The sequence below is a fragment of the Lissotriton helveticus genome, chromosome 1_1, assembly GCF_964261635.1.
Source record: "Lissotriton helveticus chromosome 1_1, aLisHel1.1, whole genome shotgun sequence".
Lineage (NCBI taxonomy): Eukaryota > Metazoa > Chordata > Amphibia > Caudata > Salamandridae > Lissotriton > Lissotriton helveticus.
Window position 1 is genome coordinate 711,448,188 of NC_136057.1, and position 21,222 is coordinate 711,469,409.

General features: G+C 42.4%; 2 long non-coding RNA genes across 4 annotated transcripts in view; one reads left to right on the forward strand and one right to left on the reverse strand.

Moving 5' to 3' along the window:
* LOC144770567 (uncharacterized) overlaps positions 1–5,431 on the reverse strand; it is a 437,591-nt gene extending 432,160 nt beyond the window's left edge. The window contains exons 1-2 of the long non-coding RNA XR_013598927.1: positions 5,320–5,431; positions 5,070–5,210 (exon numbers count right to left, since the gene is read on the reverse strand). This is a non-coding gene — a long non-coding RNA (uncharacterized LOC144770567). The remainder of the gene's footprint in view (positions 1–5,069; positions 5,211–5,319) is intronic.
* A 1,768-nt stretch (positions 5,432–7,199) lies between these two features.
* Positions 7,200–21,222, forward strand: part of LOC144770569 (uncharacterized) — a 123,729-nt gene continuing 109,706 nt past the window's right edge. Inside the window, exons 1-5 of one of the 3 annotated variants that reach the window (XR_013598928.1) lie at positions 7,200–7,311; positions 7,421–7,561; positions 7,675–7,701; positions 9,475–9,518; positions 9,639–9,706. This is a non-coding gene — a long non-coding RNA (uncharacterized LOC144770569). The remainder of the gene's footprint in view (positions 7,312–7,420; positions 7,562–7,674; positions 7,702–9,474; positions 9,519–9,638; positions 9,707–21,222) is intronic. The other 2 variants (XR_013598929.1, XR_013598930.1) reach the window with 2 other exon arrangements.

Sequence of the window (21,222 nt, forward strand, 5' to 3'; positions counted from 1 at the left end):
GTTTTCGAAAGCCACCTCAAGGTTGGAGGTGGCTTCTGGGGGAACTGGTGCTGAGGGTGTTGATCCAAAGGTTTTCAGTTACTTTGCTCCAGCACCTGCTGGGGTGCTGGACGGGTTGGTGGTAATGATGAGGGTGTCTGTGATGTAGAAGTGGACGATCGAGTGGTCTGACCAGGTGACTTCAGAGGTATGGCTGTACCTGATTCTGTCACTGGCAGGGAATATGTCTGGCTTTCAGGTATTACATATAACTGGTTACCACACACCTTGATGCATTTTGGTACCGGTTTCATTTACCAAGGTAATAGACTCATACTGCAGTACATCTCTGAACCAGGAGCGACTGCCCTTCTTTCGTGGTTGACCAACCTCCGTTTTCAATTGAGCAGCTACAGGAATACCTTGAGATTTCTCACTTAAGATGGCTGCCACCTTTGAACAACATGAGCCATGCACTTGCGAGCATTCCCCTGCCACTAAGCGCACATCACCGGACTGCTTCCTGCCCTCTTGATGAGTGCAGCATCTCACTAGATACATAAGCCGGTTCTGCACACATCCGGTTAGAACTCGGGGTTTCTATGGAAATGGTATACACCTTTGACCAAATATGGACCCTTGCTTCGAAATCAGGGAAAGGGGAAGACATTACTGGATAACCCCGGCTCAGCCCCTTGGTAGCTTGGCACGAGCAGACAGGCTTATCTCAGAGGCAGTGTGTTAATCATTTGTGAACACATACAGCAATACAGTGAAACCACTACAGATGGACACAACACAGGTTTTATAAAAATAAGTATTTTTTTATATAGACTTATCACAAGACCATAAACAACAAAAATCCACAATACTGTCCTCAATAACAATTCTTCAAGATGGTAAAAATAGTTCAAAAATAGATTTTCACTTAAAAATAGTCTCTAGCACCAAATAACCCCAACTGGAGTTATCACGGCATCAAGGTCAAAGAAATCCCAAAGTTCCGTGCCGACCGCGAGGTGCACGTCGTCGGGCCCGGAGTCAAAACAAACCCACAAAGAACAGTACCTTGGAAAAGAGAAAACAAAGACAGCTCACGTCGTCGGGGAGATGTGGCGTCGTTGGCACGGTGCGGCGTCGGTTCCTTGCTTCGGGGGAGATGAAGCGTCAGGACCTGGATGCTTGCGCAGGCAGGGGAGGCGTCGGTTCCTGACTGGAGAGGAGGTGACGTCACGATAGTGCCAAAACCACGGTTCCGTGCAATGTCACGATGTCGATGGATCCTTGACCACCCACATCGATGATCGGCTCCGCGATGATGTTGGTTTCAGAGTCGATGCGGCACAACCGCAGACTTTGGTCCGGTGTCGCAAGTGGGAGCAGCGCTCACGGCTATGGCAAGCTTACGATGTTGTTCGCTGGCATCGATGTGGCACATCGCCCAGCGTCGGGTCTACATTGCAAGTTGGAGCAGCACTCACAACTTCGTTGCCGATTATAGCATTGCCTACTGGCGTCGGTATTGCAGATTCCTCCTGTAGCACTAGAACAACAAGTTCTAGATGCAGGCAAACAGAAGGGGGTGAAGTCTGGTATCCCTGAGACTTCGGTCAGGAGGCGAGCTCAAATCAAGCCCTTAGAGAAATATTCTGCAAGATGATGAAAGTTCTTTAAAAGTTCCTTCTCCTTTCCTGGGCAATGAAGATACCACTGCAGGCCAACCCAGCTTACAACACACTGGCAGAGGGACAGTCCAAACTCCTGCAGCTTCCTTGGTTCTTCTCCTTGGCAAAAGGTTTGTCTTGCTCCCAGAAGTGATCTAAAGTCTTGGGGTCTGGGTCCCCATATTTATACTAATTTTCCCTTTGTTCTCTGAGGGCAGAGAGGCCTTTGCCTAGTTCAAACCAGTTCTGCTAAGTCCTGGAGCACTTTGTTGACAAGACTCCTTCTGTCCTTTCACAGTGTAGGCCAGGGACATCAGGCACACCACATGAGGTGGAGCCAGCATTGTGGAAGGAAGGCACAGCCCTATTCAGGTCCCAGGTGCAACTCCTCCCACCCATCTACATGCAGATCTCTCTATTCAGCCCTGTGCTGACTCACCCTGTCTCCTGGAATCCCCCAGGCCCTGTCACTCAAACTCCAGACAAAGAATACACAACCTAGCAGAGGCAGGCTTGGATAGTTAGGCAAGAAAATATGTACTTTCTAATCTCATTCTGAGATTTTCTCACACGACCAAGGGGAGAGGGTCAAACAGCTACTCTACCACTCCGAACCCCCTAAAGTCAACATGCCAGGGTATATCATCATTGAGATCATTAAGATGGCTCTTGAGGCGAAAAACCCATTTCTGTTCACGCACAAACAGGGCTCTGTTCGCATCCGATGGCTGTGGCCCTAGATATGGTTTCTCGACGACTGTCCATCTAAGGTCCTCTGCAGTATGCCCCACCTCCATAAAATGTGATGTAAGCCTCGTATTAGATCTGCCACATCTAATTGTGCTACGATGTTTGTTAATGCGGGTCTTTACCTTCCTGTTTGTCATTCCTACGTATCATTTACTGCAGGGGCAAGTAATTAAATAAATCAATCCCTGCGAATTACAATTTGTGTGCCCTCTCTGTTCCCAGGGTGTTGGTAGTCCCAGGTCAATGCCTTTGGTGTCTCACTGTGCATTTTATACTCCTGCACCTACAATGTATTCGAGGACACTCCTCTATGTTTTTATTCCACTTGGAGCCACTTATTTAAGATGGGATAGGCTGACTACTCAGCAGTCACCTTTGGGGGCAAGAGATTTGTTTTAGATAAGGACATTACATAACACTGGAGGGTGAATAAGCTTGAATATTGTGAGATGGGTATTACTTATACCGGGATCACAACTTCCAGTTTACTGTTTATCTCTCTGCAGTATGTGTTTTCCGTGTGGGCGGAACTTCCTCCAGATTATCAAGATCGACTAGATCTACTATTGCCTCCTTAGCAACAGACTAAGGTAAGGGGGACTTTTCATGAGACTGTGATATATAGATGTCCTGACGAAGACCAATGTGACCTACGGATTGGAGGCACGCCCAGGTCGAAACATGTTGACTCCAGCGGTTTAGGAGGGGGGTTATAGGTTCCTAATCTCCTTTCTTAACACCACCATCCTTCCTTCTTTTTTAATCCTGACCTTGGAACCTACGAATAAAGGTATATTAGGTATCCATGAGCCAGTTTTAAGTTCACTATTTTGACTGCACTTTTTTGTTCTATCACTGTACCCAGTCTTAGATTGACACATTTTCGTTGTGAACACTGTTGTCACGTTCATTTTGTGTTCTGTCTTTATGTTTTATGTTCCCCCTCACTATGCTCCGCTCTGTGCGTGGCTACGCCAGGGCGTCGTAGTAGACTCGATGATGAAGCATGTCACACACATTTTTTGTGTGAGTGAGGGCAGTTTTTTCAAACATATTATTGTGTCACTGCTTATCTCCTCTGTTATATGTGATTTTTCCTCTCCACCCCTCTTTGTGTGTATTATATCATTCTGAGTTCAGGCATACTAAACTCGAATTTCTACCTAGTTCCCTGAGTCAGTTAGGGTTATAATTAAGCTACAATTCCGCGAAGGGTTATCAATGTTCAGACGGGATGGCGCACAACATGTAGTGGTAGGGTAGTAACGAAAGGGTAAGGTTGTTTGGTGCAGCTTGTTCAGAGAAAACCCTATAACTCTGAAACCAAAGGGTGAGAAAGCTAACCCTTATGTGAAATAAATGTCAAATCAAGCGCACACAACAATTTCAATGATATGGGTAATCAAACTAAAAGTTCTTCAAAAATAAGATCACACACTAGTGTCCATTTTCATTCTTTTTTTTAATTGGTGTATAGATGTTTCTCCGGTTCAGAGGAGATCCATATAGAAAGAAACCAGCCGACACGTGTTTCGTCAGTAAGGGTGTTAACCCAATGACTCTTCAGGGCTGGAAGTGATACAAAGGACAGTGTGGGAATGTTAACAGTAATGCAAACATTCAAGGGGTGAAGAAAAAGAAGACAGGAAAAAACCTGTGTCCGTGGAAACCAAGGGAGGGAAGTTGTGTAAAAAAACAATAGTAGTGACTGGCACGTCTAAAAGGTACACCTAAAGTGAAAACATATGTAGAAGTGACCTAACCAAGTGATGTGTATGTTAACATTCGTAATGCGAAATCTGGTGACAGAAAAAACAGATGAGAGCGCAGAGGAAAACATATTAGCCTAAAATAAGACTGGGTACAGACAGTTGTTAAGGGCCGAGTACCTGTAAGAAAAACAACACAGAACGGACTAAAATATAATAAACAGGAGCGGAATAAGCATGGGTGCGGTGAAGTGAAACCAGTGCCGTGATCCATAAATCTCAATAAGCAACAGATTACTACATAACAACCCTGTTATTTTTGTCATGCCACTTTAAGGGAAAAAAATCACAATTGTACCGTCCCCGGTCGGAGGCGCTCATGAATCAGAACATGCGCAAAAAAACAAATAAAAAGGCTATAACTGTATAACATATCATCACGACAGGACACTTATAAATGCTGTTCATTCTTTACATATCCCCATCGTTCCCAATTCAAGTCGTTATTGGCTCTTATCGTTGACAAATTAAACATGCCTGCACTGTATAGGGCCAAAAATTTTTTACACTATAGAGTGTCTTAATACACGGTTTATATGAGTAAGTACTCACAAAATTGAATAAGCTGTGCAGATATGATCGTATTAAACAAGAATGAAATGCATGCAGTCACTGGTCTAGAAAGCGGACCGAGCAGTACAGAGGTCTTTTGAAAACAATTTCTTTAAAACTAGTAAACAAAATTGGTAAAAGGAATGGTGACATAAAAGGGGGGAGAGGGGGCGAATTATCAATTATAAAGTGAAAGATTAAGAGAAGGAAAATACCTGCACTACTATATATGGTTGTGTTCTCTGTTGGAGAATGGAGAGATGAAGGGAGGGGTTAGTATGGGCAGAGCACCAAGTATGTGCGTGCCATGCCATTCATAGGAGAAATAAAAAAGTAACAGGGGTGTGTCACTCACCGGGGGAACGGTGATAATTCCAAACCGCTCCTGTACGGGTTACACGGTGGAAGTGTGCACGGGTCTGCACAAGGAAAGGTGAATGGACCGAAGGTGTAGGTCGACAAAGGCGGGTAATGTCTGTTGTCAATATTTAAACGGCTGCACGGGAGAGAAAAAATAAAAAGGGAAATGTGAAGTAAGGAGCGAGGACAATAAATTGGGCAGCAAGGAAGTGAAATGCACGGAAAAGGGGCTCCAAGTGTCTTACCGCTTAAGCCGTTTCGTGGAAGTGAAGGGTATTCACCGGATACGGGAAACACCCTTGCCAAAGGCTGAAAGGTCTTATATGGACCAGAAAACCGCGTGTGAGGAGAAAGACTAGAACGCTACTCGCCGCATGGAGGCGAAGGCCCGTTGAGAAATGAAGGAAAGACTCAGTTAATGAAAAAATCATCAGTAGAAACAGGGCAAAGCAATGGGAAGGACAAAGAAAAACCATCATCCTCGTGGGAAAGAAGTGAATGACGGCAAATGGAATAATGCTTAACTATTAAGTGGAAACTGCAAATTGGAAAAAGCAATTTGGAAATGAAAACACAGTCAAAATTGACAAGTAGGAAATGTGTGATTGAGAGCACACAGTATGTATTAGTCAAAGGAAACAATAAGGAATAGGCAAGGAAAAGTATGCCAAGAAATGTGAAAATTATAAAAAATGTAAAAAATTATTTAGGTCGAGTAAATAAAGTAGGTACAGTTCAATAGAGGGAAAATTATACATATGGTAATATAATATACATATAGTAATATAATATACATATGGGAATAATAATATCTCTAATTTTCCGAAGTCTGTTTGAAAAAGTAAAGGATAATTGTCATTAGACTGAGAAGCACGTGTATGTAGTGGTATCACGGTTCATGGTCCCAGAAAGAAATGAAGCTCATCATCAGTGTTTTGTCCGTACTTCACAGAATGAAGACGCATAATCCAGATTGCTTCTTGGCGTCTGAGTCTCAATTCTCGATTGCCACCTCTCACGTTCGCTTCTACTATGTCTATACCAAAAAACTTGAAATCCTTTGTGGTTTGCCAAGAAATATGATCAACTTATCAGGAAAACACCACGGGCAGATCAAAACACCAGAGCAGAAGTGTCAATCTCATCTAGCTCCACCTCACTTAATAGCATCCCTAACAGCGACAGTGAAAATGAAAACCAGACCTCGTCCACGAACATCGCAGGACCAAGCACCAACCCTTTAGGATCCACCAACAAGAATTTTTTAAGAGAAATACAGACAATCAGACGAGAGACCCGCACACGACCAAATACCACGGACAGAAGACCCGGAGAGGCAACAGAGCAGGCAAGAGACAACTACAGGGAGAAGTTACGGTCGGTGAACAAGAAATGAATAAAGAACCCAACATAGAAGTTCAAGTTGTTAACCTCTCCTCTGAACTGCTAGACACTAATATGATTTCATTATTAAGTAGAGGTCTCAGTTTCAACCCTCATGAACAAGGGGATCCTTGTAGGGTCAAAATAGATCTTTTCAAATTTATACGAGGACTCAAACTCAAAAAACATTTCTTTGGTCATCCAGGAATATCAAAAAGTATCCCAGGCACAACTGACAATGAACTCCCGAATGCCCAAACCATCAATGATGTACAGGTGACTCATTTACTACTCTCCCTGACAGACTTTGACAATCCACCAAATGTATATTATATTACCATATGTATAATTTTCCCTCTATTGAACTGTACCTACTTTATTTACTCGACCTAAATAATTTTTTACATTTTTTATAATTTTCAAATTTCTTGGCATACTTTTCCTTGCCTATTCCTTATTGTTTCCTTTGACTAATACATACTGTGTGCTCTCAATCACACATTTCCTACTTGTCAATTTTGACTGTGTTTTCATTTCCAAATTGCTTTTTCCAATTTGCAGTTTCCACTTAATAGTTAAGCATTATTCCATTTGCCGTCATTCACTTCTTTCCCACGAGGATGATGGTTTTTCTTTGTCCTTCCCATTGCTTTGCCCTGTTTCTACTGATGATTTTTTCATTAACTGAGTCTTTCCTTCATTTCTCAACGGGCCTTCGCCTCCATGCGGCGAGTAGCGTTCTAGTCTTTCTCCTCACACGCGGTTTTCTGGTCCATATAAGACCTTTCAGCCTTTGGCAAGGGTGTTTCCCGTATCCGGTGAATACCCTTCACTTCCACGAAACGGCTTAAGCGGTAAGACACTCGGAGCCCCTTTTCCGTGCATTTCACTTCCTTGCTGCCCAATTTATTGTCCTCGCTCCTTACTTCACATTTCCCTTTTTATTTTTTCTCTCCCGTGCAGCCGTTTAAATATTGACAACAGACATTACCCGCCTTTGTCGACCTACACCTTCGGTCCATTCACCTTTCCTTGTGCAGACCCGTGCACACTTCGACCGTGTAACCCGTACAGGAGCGGTTTGGAATTATCACCGTTCCCCCGGTGAGTGACACACCCCGGTTACTTTTTTATTTCTCCTATGAATGGCATGGCACGCACATACTTGGTGCTCTGCCCATACTAACCCCTCCCTTCATCTCTCCATTCTCCAACAGAGAACACAACCATATATACTAGTGCAGGTATTTTCCTTCTCTTATTCTTTCACTTTATAATTGATTATTCGCCCCCTCTCCCCCCCTTTTATGTCACCATTCCTTTTACCAATTTTGTTTACTAGTTTTAAAGAAATTGTTTTCAAAAGACCTCTGTACTGCTCGGTCCGCTTTCTAGACCAGTGACTGCATGCATTTCATTCTTGTTTAATACGATCATATCTGCATAGCTTATTCAAATTTGTGAGTACTTACTCATATAAACCGTGTATTAAGACACTCTATAGTGTAATTTTTTTTTGGCCCTATACAGTGCAGGCATGTTTAATTTGTCAACGATAAGAGCCAATAACGACTTGAATTGGGAACGATGGGGATATGTAAAGAATGAACAGCATTTATAAGTGTCCTGTCGTGATGATATGTTATACAGTTATAGCCTTTTTATTAGTTTTTTTGCGCATGTTCTGATTCATGAGCGCCTCTGACCGGGGACGGTACAATTGTGATTTTTTTCCCTTAAAGTGGCATGACAAAAATAACAGGGTCGTTATGTAGTAATCTGTTGCTTATTGAGATTTATGGATCACGGCACTGGTTTCACTTCACCGCACCCATGCTTATTCCGCTCCTGTTTATTATATTTTAGTCCGTTCTGTGTTGTTTTTCTTACAGGTACTCGGCCCTTAACAACTGTCTGTACCCAGTCTTATTTTAGGCTAATATGTTTTCCTCTGCGCTCTCATCTGTTTTTTCTGTCACCAGAATTCGCATTACGAATGTTAACATACACATCACTTGGTTAGGTCACTTCTACATATGTTTTCACTTTAGGTGTACCTTTTAGGCGTGCCAGTCACTACTATTGTTTTTTTACACAACTTCCCTCCCTTGGTTTCCACGGACACAGGTTTTTTCCTGTCTTCTTTTTCTTCACCCCTTGAATGTTTGCATTACTGTTAACATTCCCACACTGTCCTTTGTATCACTTCCAGCCCTGAAGAGTCATTGGGTTAACACCCTTACTGACGAAACACGTGTCGGCTGGTTTCTTTCTATATGGATCTCCTCTGAACAGGAGAAACATCTATACACCAATTAAAAAAAAGAATGAAAATGGACACTAGTGTGTGATCTTATCCTTGAAGAACTTTTAGTTCGATTACCCATATCATTGAAATTGTTGTGTGCGCTTGATTTGACATTTATAATTAAGCTGCCCATTCTGGCCTATGGGGAACATGTAGGCTTGCAATAGTGAAAAATAAAATTGACTGTAATTCACTATTAGGACATGCCACACACACCAGGGCATGTCCTACCTTATACTTACAATGCACCCTGCCCTGGGCCTACCTTAGGGGTGTCTGATATGAAGAGAAGGGAAGGTGTAGGGATTGGCAAGTGGGTGTACTTAACAAGTTGACATGGCAGTACTAGACTGCACACATGCTCTTCAATGGCAGGCCTGAGACACACTTTACAAGCTGCTTATGTGGGTGGCACAACCAGTGCTGCAAGCCCACCAGCAGCATTTGACCTACAAGCCCTGGGCACACATGGTGCACTGTGCTAGGGTCTGACAAGTAAATCAAATAACCCAATCATGGAGTCACTAATCAATACATCAATTTAACATAGGGAGCACTTGCACTGTGGCGCTTAATAGCAGTGGCACAGTGCCCAAAGCATCTAACCAGTAAAACAGATCAAAAACAGAGGAGGCAATCAGTAAAAAATGGAAGGGAGACTCACGCCAATGAAACCAGGTCTAACACTCCCCCTCACTGTTCTGTGCAGGCGGAGTGAGGGGAAGGATCCCGGCACCGGTTTCCGACTTAACAGTGAGTACGATCCCTCCCTTGGGGGCACTGCTCAGCTCTTGTGTGGCGTGCACCCATTTTAGCTTGTCTCTCTTGTGTCTTCCAACTTTGACATAACCTTTATCTGCTTTTAAACTGTAGGACGATAACTTTTGTTACGTACACCCTCTGCCTGTAACTCAAGAGAGTCTGACCACCACCCAAATCGAGTGAGTCTGAAGTTGCAATTATTTGATGGTGGTTAGTTACCATCACCCTTACCTCAGTACCTTGATGTGTGTCATGTTTATTATGTTTTGCTTCTTTGATTTTATCGGGCTAAATACTCTTTAGTTGCATGAACCACCATGCATGTGATTTGGCATGTTTTAATTTTGGAGGCTGCTTTGTCCATTTTCTTTTTTGATTAATTATGATTTTTGTTATTGTGTTTTCTTTGTATAGGTTGGTCCATTTCATATATAAGAAAAAGGTTCCTCAATGTTAGGTTGCAGAGTGCTTGGTTCACCTTTGAGAGCATTACCGAACCAACCACTGTGTAGATAGTGAAGATTACCCCGTTCTGATCCGGACAAATCGCCACATGATTTCCTACATAATAGGAGAAAAACATGTTGACCACTCACTTGTGGCCCCCTCTGACCATTATGTCAGCAGAGACATCATTGATGTTTTTAATTGGGACCAGTGGGCTAGCAGATTAAATTCATTTTGGAGCACCACAGCGCCTCATTTTATCCCTTCACACATCATTTCACCACGCACTCTGTCCACATCTACACCACAAGGCCCCACAGCCGCACCTTACGTAACAGCTTGGGAAAAAGATCTCCGACAAAGAGCTGCCCCTAGGGTGCCCATCAGGCATTGCAGCACCGGCCTGACGAGGAGCAAGCCCTATGATGAAGTATGACACCCAACCGGGTGTGTGAATGTCCTACTTCCCAAATTGGGTATCACCCCATCTCCACCTTAGGATAAGGCTGCTGACCGACCCAGCCTCCACCTCCTTCCCCCATAAGAACTGCATACCTCTACCTTTAAACTGTAAAGAATTTGACAGCGCATTTTTTTCAAGGATTTTTGATGGCAGTAATAAGAATGATATGGTTGTAGGAGACACTTTAGGTGAAGAATTTGATTTAATGAAGACAAAATGAAAGTTTTCAAAGTTACAAATGGAATTATTCAAGAGAAAGATTTGTTAAGAGAAGTACAAACTGACCAGATGTTAAAAAAAGTGGTGCATATGTTAAGCATTGGTTGGAGTGCAATGAAGATTTGATGTGATTTTGGAATGTAAGAGATGAACTTAGTTAGAAAGATGGATTTTGTTGAGAGGTAGTAAGTTAGTGCCCCCAACATGCTTTAGAAAGTGGATTGTTGTCAGTGCTCATGGAAGTCATCTAGGAATTTCCAAGGCCAAAGAGAAAATATGTGAAGATTATTAGTGGCCTAGTGTGGATTTAATGGTTGAGACGATGGTAAGGGGTTGTGGTGAGTGTTTAAACACTAACAAGATCTTAAAGTGTAGAACCCAACCCATGAATTCACTCTAGTTGCCTTTTGGTCCCTGGGAGGTAATACCACTGGATATTGAGGGCCCCATCAGGATATCTAATGTGGATTGCTACATACTGAGTTGCATTGATATGCACTCATGGTGGCCAGAGGTAAACATTTTGAATTCCATTGAGCCAAGTGCTGTCATCTGTTTCCTGGATGAGTTTTTTGGTAGGGAAGGTTATTCATCTTCCCTGCTAATGGATAATGGTTGGGCTTCAATGTACTTCAAGAAAGATGGAGGAATTGCTGCTGGATAAAGGGATAATTCACAGGAAAAAAGCTCTTTGTCATCCTGAGGCGAATGGTATGATAGAAAGATTTAATAACGTTTTAAAAGTGATCATTCTGTATTCATGGTCTGTGATAACATTTTGAAAGAGGAACTACAGGAGAAAGTAAGAGAGGGCAGGTTGACTCCACACTCTACGACTGGAAGATCTCCCTTTGTTGTTTGATGTGTCCAAGTTGCGTTGATAAGAGGAGAGGTTATGCTGGGAGACAGATTTTGTGTGAGGAGGATGTCATGCACATGAAGGGCAAGAAACCTGCGGTGAATGTGGGTGATTGGTTGAAAATAAGACTTCCTATACGATCAAAATCGATTTGTAATTTGAATAGAGTCTTAAAATCTTCTTCTTGCTTGGAGACTAACAATGCTTGTCGTACTGCACTAGATCCCCGATTATCAAGACAGGAAGGAGACATCCTCATTCCACAGTCCACGATGAGGAAGAGTCTCCGAGTTGCAAGAAAGCCTTCTTATTTGAAGGATTATGTATGATCAGCCAGCTCAAATTCCACCTCTTGTAGACTGTCACATTTAACGCATTGCAAATAATACTGTGCTTTTCTGGTATAATTTTACGATATTTTGTATTGTGGGTTTTACTGTTTTGCTGTTTTCGGGGATTATTAGGGGGATGATGTGTGGTATCTAGCATGTAAACAAAGTCTAGGAATGTAGAACATGAATGTGCCGAAGGGGTTCTTGTGAAGGTGGTTGAGAAATATGATTGCAGTTTGAACGAGGAGCGGAATAAGGTCTTTACTTGGATGTTTACTTAAGAGCGGAATAAACCTAATTGAAACCTCATATTCTCCTGTGATCTTTACAAAAGGACTTCACATCCTGCTTTGGGGTTATATTTTTTAAAACAAAAAAGTATACCTTTGCTGTATGGCTCTGACATGTTTGACAGAGCTGTGTGGCAAAGCTACAATGCCTTGATGGTGGTCTCTGTCAATGTATTAACTATCTGCTGATCCAATGGACATTTATACATCCGGCAGTCAGGGCTTCTGCCAGGGAAACTGAGTAAAATACTCTGTCGCCCTGGTGAAGAATGGCCTGAGCATCAATATGTAAATTGGGCCCATAATCTCTGAACAGGTGAATCCCTAGCTCCTTTCTGAATTGCAACTGTGCTGGGGACATTGTGATGTTGACAGGATGGTTATTGCAGATTGTGGGTGCATAGATTGAGAAAATCTGTCTTTTATTTTTCTTCTTTTACTGTCGTAATTGGCTTTAGTCTGGCGATTTCCTTGCTCCTGAGGGTAAACAGCCATTAGTACGCAACTTTTTGTTCGCATACCATTACAACGCAAGCGTAACAATGCGTAGCCTTTACTACGCATGTTGTTACTTCGTATGCGCTGCATTGTGTTTATGGCTGTGACTGAGGACCCGGCTCAAAGATGGCTGAAAGAAGACAGCGATAACATAAGTAGGGGAAAGGCGCTGGTGCCGGCATGCGTGCAAATCTGTGACTGAGGACCCGGCGCCAAGATGGAAGAGGCTGTGATGACAGAAGTAGTGGAGAGGGCGCTGGTGCCCCGGCGGATCTGCAGGCTCCTGTGCGCTGGATGGGGGCTTTTTTGGGGAAATCTGCTGAGATTGAGGACCTGGCACCAAGATGGCAGAGAGGAGGCATTCTACATTCTGTCCATCAACTGTGTTTTTTGCAATTTTCACCCCGAGTGGGCTGGGTATGCTCAGACGTGAGTCCCAGGCTCTCCACACCACTGGAGTCAAGCTATCCAGGCTGAATGAAGGCTGATAGCCAGAAACCGGTCCTTGGATGCTTGATTCCGGTCTGGGAAAGACATGGCTTGGTAGTTCGGACTGGACTGTTCCCATGAGGCACAGGGTCAGAGCTGATTTGCATATAGCCAGTGTCTAACCCAGGGTGGTGTGGAGTGCAAAAAAACGATGGATTTAGGCCCAGATCCTTGTACTGGGGTGAATGTATGACATTGTTCTACATTCTGTCCATCAACTGTGTTTTTTGCAATTTTCACCCCGAGTGGGCTGGGTATGCTCAGACGTGAGTCCCGGGCTCTCCACATCACTGGAGTCAAGCTATCCAGGCTGATGAAGGCTGATAGCCAGAAACCGGTCCTTGGATGCTTGATTCCGGTCTGGGAAAGACATAGCTTGGTAGTTCGGACTGGACTGTTCCCATGAGGCACAGGGTCAGAGCTGATTTGCATATAGCCAGTGTCTAACCCAGGGTGGTGTGGAGTGCATAAAAAGATGGATTTAGGCCCAGATCCTTGTACTGGGATGAATGTATGACATTGTTCTACATTCTGTCCATCAACTGTGTTTTTTGCGATTGAGGACCTGGCACCAAGATGGCAGAGAGGAGGCAGAGATGACGGAAGTAAGAGAGAGGTGCAGGTGCCGGGCCGGATCTGCAGGCTCCTGTGCTAAGGATGGGGGCGTTTTTGGTTGACAACACTTGCAGCCGAAGACAAGGGACGTGCACCGAGGAGAGAGAGGTGAGAGGGGCTGTGTATTTTTAAAGGGTTTGTGTTTGAAGAGTAGTGTTTTTGGGTTTAGGTAGTGTCAGGGGGTCGTATAGGGTAGTGTTTCAGTGTAGGGGACGGACTGGGGGTAGGGGTAGGGTCATGCTGGTCATAGTGTTTTAGGGTTTAGGGTAGTGTAGGGGTGAGAGTAGTGTGGGTAGCGTAGTAGTGTTTTAGGGTTTAGGATAGTGTAGGGGTGAGAGTAGTGTGGGTAGCGTAGTAGTGTTTTAGGGTTTAGGGTAGTGTAGGGGTGGGAGTAGTGTGGGTAGCGTATTCGTGTTTTAGGGTTTAGGGTAAAGTAGGGGTGGGAGTAGTGTGGGTAGAGTAGTAGTGTTTTAGGGTTTAGTATAGTGTAGGGGTGGGAGTAGTGTGGGTAGCGTAGTAGTGGTTTAGGGTTTAGGGTAGTGTAGGAGTGGGAGTAGTGTGGGTAGTGTAGTGTGGTAGTTCTTTTGGGTTGGGGTAGTGTAGGGGTGGGAGTAGTGTGTTGTGTAGGTGTAGGGGTAGGGATGTCACTTACCTTGCATACTTTTACCACAAGTATGCCTTTACCACGCATGCCTTTGCGTTGTAATGGCATGCGTGGTAAAGGCATCCTCGTGGTAAAAGTATGCGATGTAATGGTATGGAATGTCATTGACATCGCATAGTAATACCCGCGTTGTAATGGCATGCGTGGTATTACTATGCGATGTTTTGACAAACATTCTCCTGGAGTGGTGCTGTACACCTCAGGTGATTCATTTATTGACCATGAATTTAATGGTGCTGTCTTCGGTTAAGCTGCATGTGATGCAGCTAGTCCTGAAGATGGCTCACCTTAGCTAGAGAGGCAGTGTAGTTACTTCAGGGTTGGGATGATATGTTGAGATTATTTAGGCTGTGTATGAGGCAGTATCCATGGATTAGAAGAGCTTTGAGGATTCAGGGAAACTGTAGAGCAGGACATTGCCTCCATCAAGGTGCAAAATAATCTGTTTTCGTGGAGAGGAAATATTTCAAGCTCTTTAAGACGGAAGGTTGGATCTATGCTCTCTTTTTTCCTTAGTGATGTTTTCTTTGAAAGAAAGTTTGGCGTTTGGGGTTAATACAAGTGATTTAGTGGTGGGTAGCAGCTGGAGAAGGTAGTATTAAAGATTTATATCAGAGAGCCAAACTTGCATTTGTGGTTGTTTCTTGGTGTTAACAATGGAGGAATTGTGTCATTCATGGGTGGGTAAGAGCTGAACATCCAATTGTACATGACACTGTGGCAGCTCCTAAGTCATTAAATGCTGTGACGATTGTACATTTTCAGATAAAGCTTCTTCTCATGAGGATTTTGATGCTGCAATTGTTGAAAAGTATTCCAAAGTGTAATGTGTAGGGTTCGAAGATGAAGCAGGTCAGGTGTCAGGGAACTTTAGGTTCCAATTTGGATAACATGATGGCCAATGTAAGGTAGAGATGAACCATTGTTTTGCACACCTTACACCTCGTTTAGCCTTGACATTGTGATAGTTGTTGAATCCTTCATGACTTTCCCACCACACAGTTGGGCATTTGGATTTACTACATAATTCTATTTCACATTACTGTGCAGTTATTCATTTTCCACAAATGTCTCTGTTTTGATGAGAAAGGCACGTGGATACTAAGGCTTCGGTAGAACTCACATACAAACTCTCCCACTTTACATCTAATAATCTTTGGCAAGGTTACCTTCATCTCCTTCAGAATCTCCTTGTGCCACGATTGCAGCTGTACATGTCCTGAAGGGAACATTTAACAGGCCGTGCTGAAAAATTAAGGAGCTTTTACACTATGATAATATATGATACAGAACATGATGGCGCACCAAAATCACTGTTGTGGCCATGCTGTATAATCCTCATGGCTGGAATTGACAGCTTCTGTAAAACTTTTGTTATCTCGAGAATTATAAGAAAACAGCTTACATGTTCTATGTAATCAGAAGTGTTTTCTCTAGGTTGTCCTATTCCGGGAATGAAGACACAAACGCAGTTAATAATTTTTAATTTTGCCGAGTGACGACAGGTCTTCTGCCACATTCTGCCATACAAAAAATACCCACGGTCCAGCATGTAACTTCTGATTGTTCTCTGCTAAAAGGGCCGAGTTGTTTCTCGTAATTCATAGATGAAATTCTGAAAGAGATATGAAGAGTTTTATCAGTCAAAACCACGAATTGTATGGCTCCTTGGAGAGAGTCATTGATGTTGTTCTTTCATGGTTTTTTATGTAGTTAATAGTTATGACATTGTATAAATATATCAGTTCATTTCTCTCTTTAACTAGTAAAGATAAGAAAGCAGTGCAAAGTCACCGGAGATATAGTGATTTTATATAGTGCTTTTATGTGAGTTTTTTACTGAAGGCGAACTGCTTGTGCTTTGAATGGAAAACGTCAGTTTGTGTATTTCTTTAAAGATACATTTGTCTCTACTATCACCTCCAGGTTAGATCTCTACAAGTGAGTATCTATTTTAATATTCTGAAGCAAATACTTTAATGTAAAACCACAGGAACGTGGTGGCCAACAAGGATAGCGAGTTATGTATGTAAGAAATATTGGCAATCTTTATTAAAAATACTTTTGCTCACCTGGTGTACAACATGGTTGAAAGAAACAATCCAGCAGAAACAATGGGAAGGTTAATGCTTTATAGTTTGTTGGAGCAGATCAGATTCTGAGTCAAAAGACTTGTCATTTAGCCTTTTGTGATTGTGGACTTTTATTTTAAGGGTAAAATCATTAGGATTGATATTTTTTTTAACTTATTTTGTGTTTATATGGCACCAGCAGGCTGACCTTTGGCTACTATGGAGCACCAGCAGCATACAGGATGAGAATAAGATGGCAGTTACATTTAGGGTACATTGCATTTAGAGTTGTCCCAAAAGGTGCAAAGCTATGGACAATAATCAGGTGACAGTCTGCAATTGCTCAGGCACTGGGCAGTGGGTCGTTGGTAGTTTTAAAATGGGAAGTTCCTCTGCTTTTAGAGACAAACAGTTCACTCAATATAAGTATAGTCCGGTCAACTGGCTTTACTCATTGCTTTATCCAGCTTTATGGGATCTCAGTAAATTGCTCGAATGGAAAGTTCAGCTATCAGTAGCTACCTAATATGCAAGTAGTGCAGTTTTGCCCACATGGTAGATGAAACTGCTTTCCACAGTTTTTGGCCCTGTTCTCCCAGAGATTTACCTCTATGTTTCGCATTTTGAATTTCCTTAGTGACATGGTATGAGCATTGGTTACATGGCGTTTGCAATTTAAAGTAACGCCGACACCTGTGTTCATTTTGTACCCTTGATCTAGAATACTTTCAGCATTCTGCAAATAACTTTCAAGTTGATTGTGCCTATCACTGGGCACTAGTGTGTCTCTTGGCATGCTTAATATGGTTCTATTTCCTCGAGTTGAGAGCTAACTTTACTACTTTTTTCCTGCTTGAGTGATTAAGTTGAGTTTGTCTCTACATTTCTGTGTTTTGTGATTCGATTGACTGCCTCCCAGTACTGTGTTCGATGAATTATGTGTTTCTTTCACATTCATTTGTAGTTGTTCTCGTTCTGGTGGTGATCATGCTGATACAGCACTGAATTAGTGACAGTGTTTGTTTATTCTTAGCAAGTTTAGGGGGTTCTTCTGTTTATTATAGTTTTCTTTAGTGGTTTAAGTTGCTGTACATTTTAATGGGCTGGCGCTGGACTTTAGCAAGAGGATCGTGATCATGCTTTTTTTAACTTGTTACGAATTTTTTTTTGGCTTCGTGTTAATCATACGTTTGATGTTTGGTCTGTCGGATTTGCTTCTGGCTAGTCTACGATTTCACCAGTTCGTTCTCTTGATGTCTTTTGTTTCATTGTCTCCTCCTGACTCATGTGCAGTTAACTACTTTGTTGTATGTCCATTGTTAGCGTTGGTTCTCTTGATACATTAAGGGTTTCATTAATTTGTCTGCCATGTGCTTTAATCATGATAGTACAATTCAATACGTTAATACAGCATTTTATAAGAAAGGTATGGGGATAGATATAGACTTAATCTACTGTGTTTAAAATTTTCCTAGCACTGGAGGATTGGTCAAACATTTCTTCCAAGGACACAGTATGCTTATGTTACTGGAAGGTAGTAATAGTGATTTCACAAAAATAACAGCAGATTTAACATCAACTTCTGCCTGAAGAAACTATCGATTTAGGGCCAGATGTACAACCATGTCATTTAGTGACTCACAAATTGCGCTAAATTGCGAGTCCCAATTTGCGAGTCGCTAAATGCCATGTACAACAGTGTCTGAGACACTGTTAGTGATTCCTAATGGAGTCGCAAATTCCCCACCTCATGCATATTAATAAGGCACTCACAATTTGCGACCCCATTAGGAATGGCTGGCCCTCTCAGGTATGGTGGCCTACTGGGCTCAGCAGACTTCCATGTCTGGGACTGCTTTTAAATAAAGCAGTTTTTTTGCTGAACCATTTCAGAAGGATGACGGTGGTGGTGGCGGCGCGCTAAAGGGGACCTGAAATTTTGGATCCTTTGGAAAACGCTGGAATATTTCAAAGACGATTACAAAACTCAACTTGCTGGGGTACAACAGATAAAGAAAAGGTGGCGCCCCTTCCACACTATTGAATCGAGGAAAAATATCAAAGCCGTCCCCCGCCATTGTGTGATACTTGGCAGATCAAAATAGATGCTGGCTACCTGTACCAATCGGATTAAAAACTACGTATATTTGCCTGCATCTAATTGACAGACTACGGTTGAGATGTAGCTGAAAGGTAGTGACCATCCCTAGAAAAAATAAATATTTACTACACTGGTCATCTTTTGATAAAGTTGTATATTTCAGGTTCAGAGTCCCTATACCGCACTGTATCTGTTGTGGTCCTGAGGAAGGTGGTCCGCATCCTTGCTATTTCCACCGAAACGCGTCGACCTCTTTCATTTTGAAAAAATCTCATGACTTTGGTCATGTAGTGGACACCAGACTCAATGCTATAGGACATGATTGTTGTTGTCTTTGTGATTGGATGGATGTGCAGTTAGAGTATATGTGTGTGCGTGATTGGCTCTTTACCTGTGAATTGTAGATATTTAAATGTGTTATTATAAATTTAAAAAGACATATTTGTATATCGGGAAAATTGATAAGCAATCGTTTCTGGAAATGTTTTTGTAGTATGTCTCTATTTTTATAAGTGTTATAAATGCAAAGTATGATAAAATTGAAAAAAACTAATTTTTCCAAAAAATGAAATAAAATGAAAAACAACTCACACTTTGTGTAGATTTCGTTGGCATATGCCCTGTGGTTTAGAGTAAACTCCAACAAGAAATGTATTAATAGGTCAAGAGGGAGCTTTCTTCATTCGCTTAGTGTTCTCTTCCCCTCTACTCTCTGACCTGAAAGCAAAACTTGAGGGGGTCCCTTTTCTCTCACTATTTATTAATAAGGCACTCACAATTTGCGACCCCATTAGGAATGGCTGGCCCTCTCAGGTATGGTGGCCTACTGGGCTCAGCAGACTTCCATGTCTGGGACTGCTTTTAAATAAAGCAGTTTTTTTAAACATGCAGCCCGTTTTCCTTAAAGGAAAATGGGATGAATTTAAAAAAAAGGAAAATGAAACGTTTTCATTTACATTTTTAAGGGCAGGAATTGGTCCCATGGACCACTTCCTGCTCCTAAAAAATATTTTTGCCTGCATTTGCAAAGGGGACGGGGTCAATTGCGGGCGCAAAACATTCTTACATAGGCCTCTGACTCGCTATTAGGAAGGGATGGCCTTGGAAACCCCCTGCCTAATAGCAACTTCCAATTCCTTAGCGAGTCACAAAAAAATTGCAACTCGCTATATAGGGATTGTACATGGCCCTATTAGATTTTGCATGAGCAAACGGATCGCACACCCGTTTGCGCATGCAAAATAGGGTCGTACACCTGGCCCTTAAAGTTTAGGAAATGGCAGAAGACTCTCCTGTGTATGTGACATCTGATCCACCAATGTGCAAAGGTAACTCTGCCAGAAATGTTGGCATGTCAAGCACCCTGGTCTAGACCAGTTGAGCTGCAGACATTTCTGTTGGATCTTCCATCAAGAAACTTTACAGATTACATGTGGAAAACTTTGGGGAAAAGAAAAATGTACTCTAATGTTATGCCTGCCTTGATGAGGCAAACATTTTTTATGCAAAGCCCTATCAACCTTTTTTTAGGAAATAGGGTTTTGTATAAAAATCCATGGAAGGGGTTACCCATTGTACCTCCCTTGATGTAAAGAAGGGCACAACTTTGTGTTACTTTTGGGCTACTTTCCAGCACAAACATTTGCTGAGGAAAATAAATTCCAATTCTACACTTTGCAACTGTTTGCATCACTTTGTAAGTTCAACCCAAAGCAAAATGTTAGTAGATTGGGGCCCTGATATTCATTGAATATCTGCGACCATTATTCATTGCTTTAAATAGTTTCGCCAAGGTTCAAACTTGAATGAAGCCGCTGAAAGAAGGGCAGCAGGTGCTTGTTTAATGGCCTGTTATGTCTGTGAGCTTTTAGTCTGATTCCATATCTCGTCCCACTTTCGTTATGGGGCTTATTACTGTACGTGGGCGAGAGGAGCAAAAACATACATGTGGGTGGCAGTATGCTGCCTTTTGTTTCCTCCAACACACAAGAAATCGGAAAGAGAGAAGGAACCTACTGTAAATGTGGTAAAACAGTTGTTTGCATATGCTACTCCTATGTGGTTTATCAGAATTAAATTTCAAGGGCATTCATTACAGAGGCTTTTGAAAGCTGGTTTGTTATCGGCAAAAGTGTGCTTGTCAGCAGATTTGAATCTGCCTGAGATGTCATCTCTCTAGGGCTATTTTTGTATGTGAGTTGTCACTTCTGCCTTTCACGCCTGTTTGAGAAACCGGCCGCTCCTGCAGAGATTCTTTAGCGAGCTGAGTCAGATGTTTCCGTGTTCTCGCTGTTAGAGGAAGCTCACGCTTTGAGCAGTAATACCTGGAATCCAAGCTTGTTTTCACATTTTCAGAAGGTGACTTTGACTGTTTTAATGTGCTTTAACATATATTTCTAATTGTTATTATGATTTCACGGCAGCATTCCTGCACGCACCTACATGCAGTTATTTAGTTCTTCCAAAATAACTCGAATTTACCCAGGTGACAGGAATGTTTTGATCTATATGAGCGGCACACACTGAGCTTAATGTTTTGTTCCAGTTGTGATGATAAAAAAGGGTATTCTTCTGCACTAAGTGGGGCATATGTACAAAAAAGTCACACAGCGCAGGAAATCTCCTACAATACTTTCCTGTCCTTGT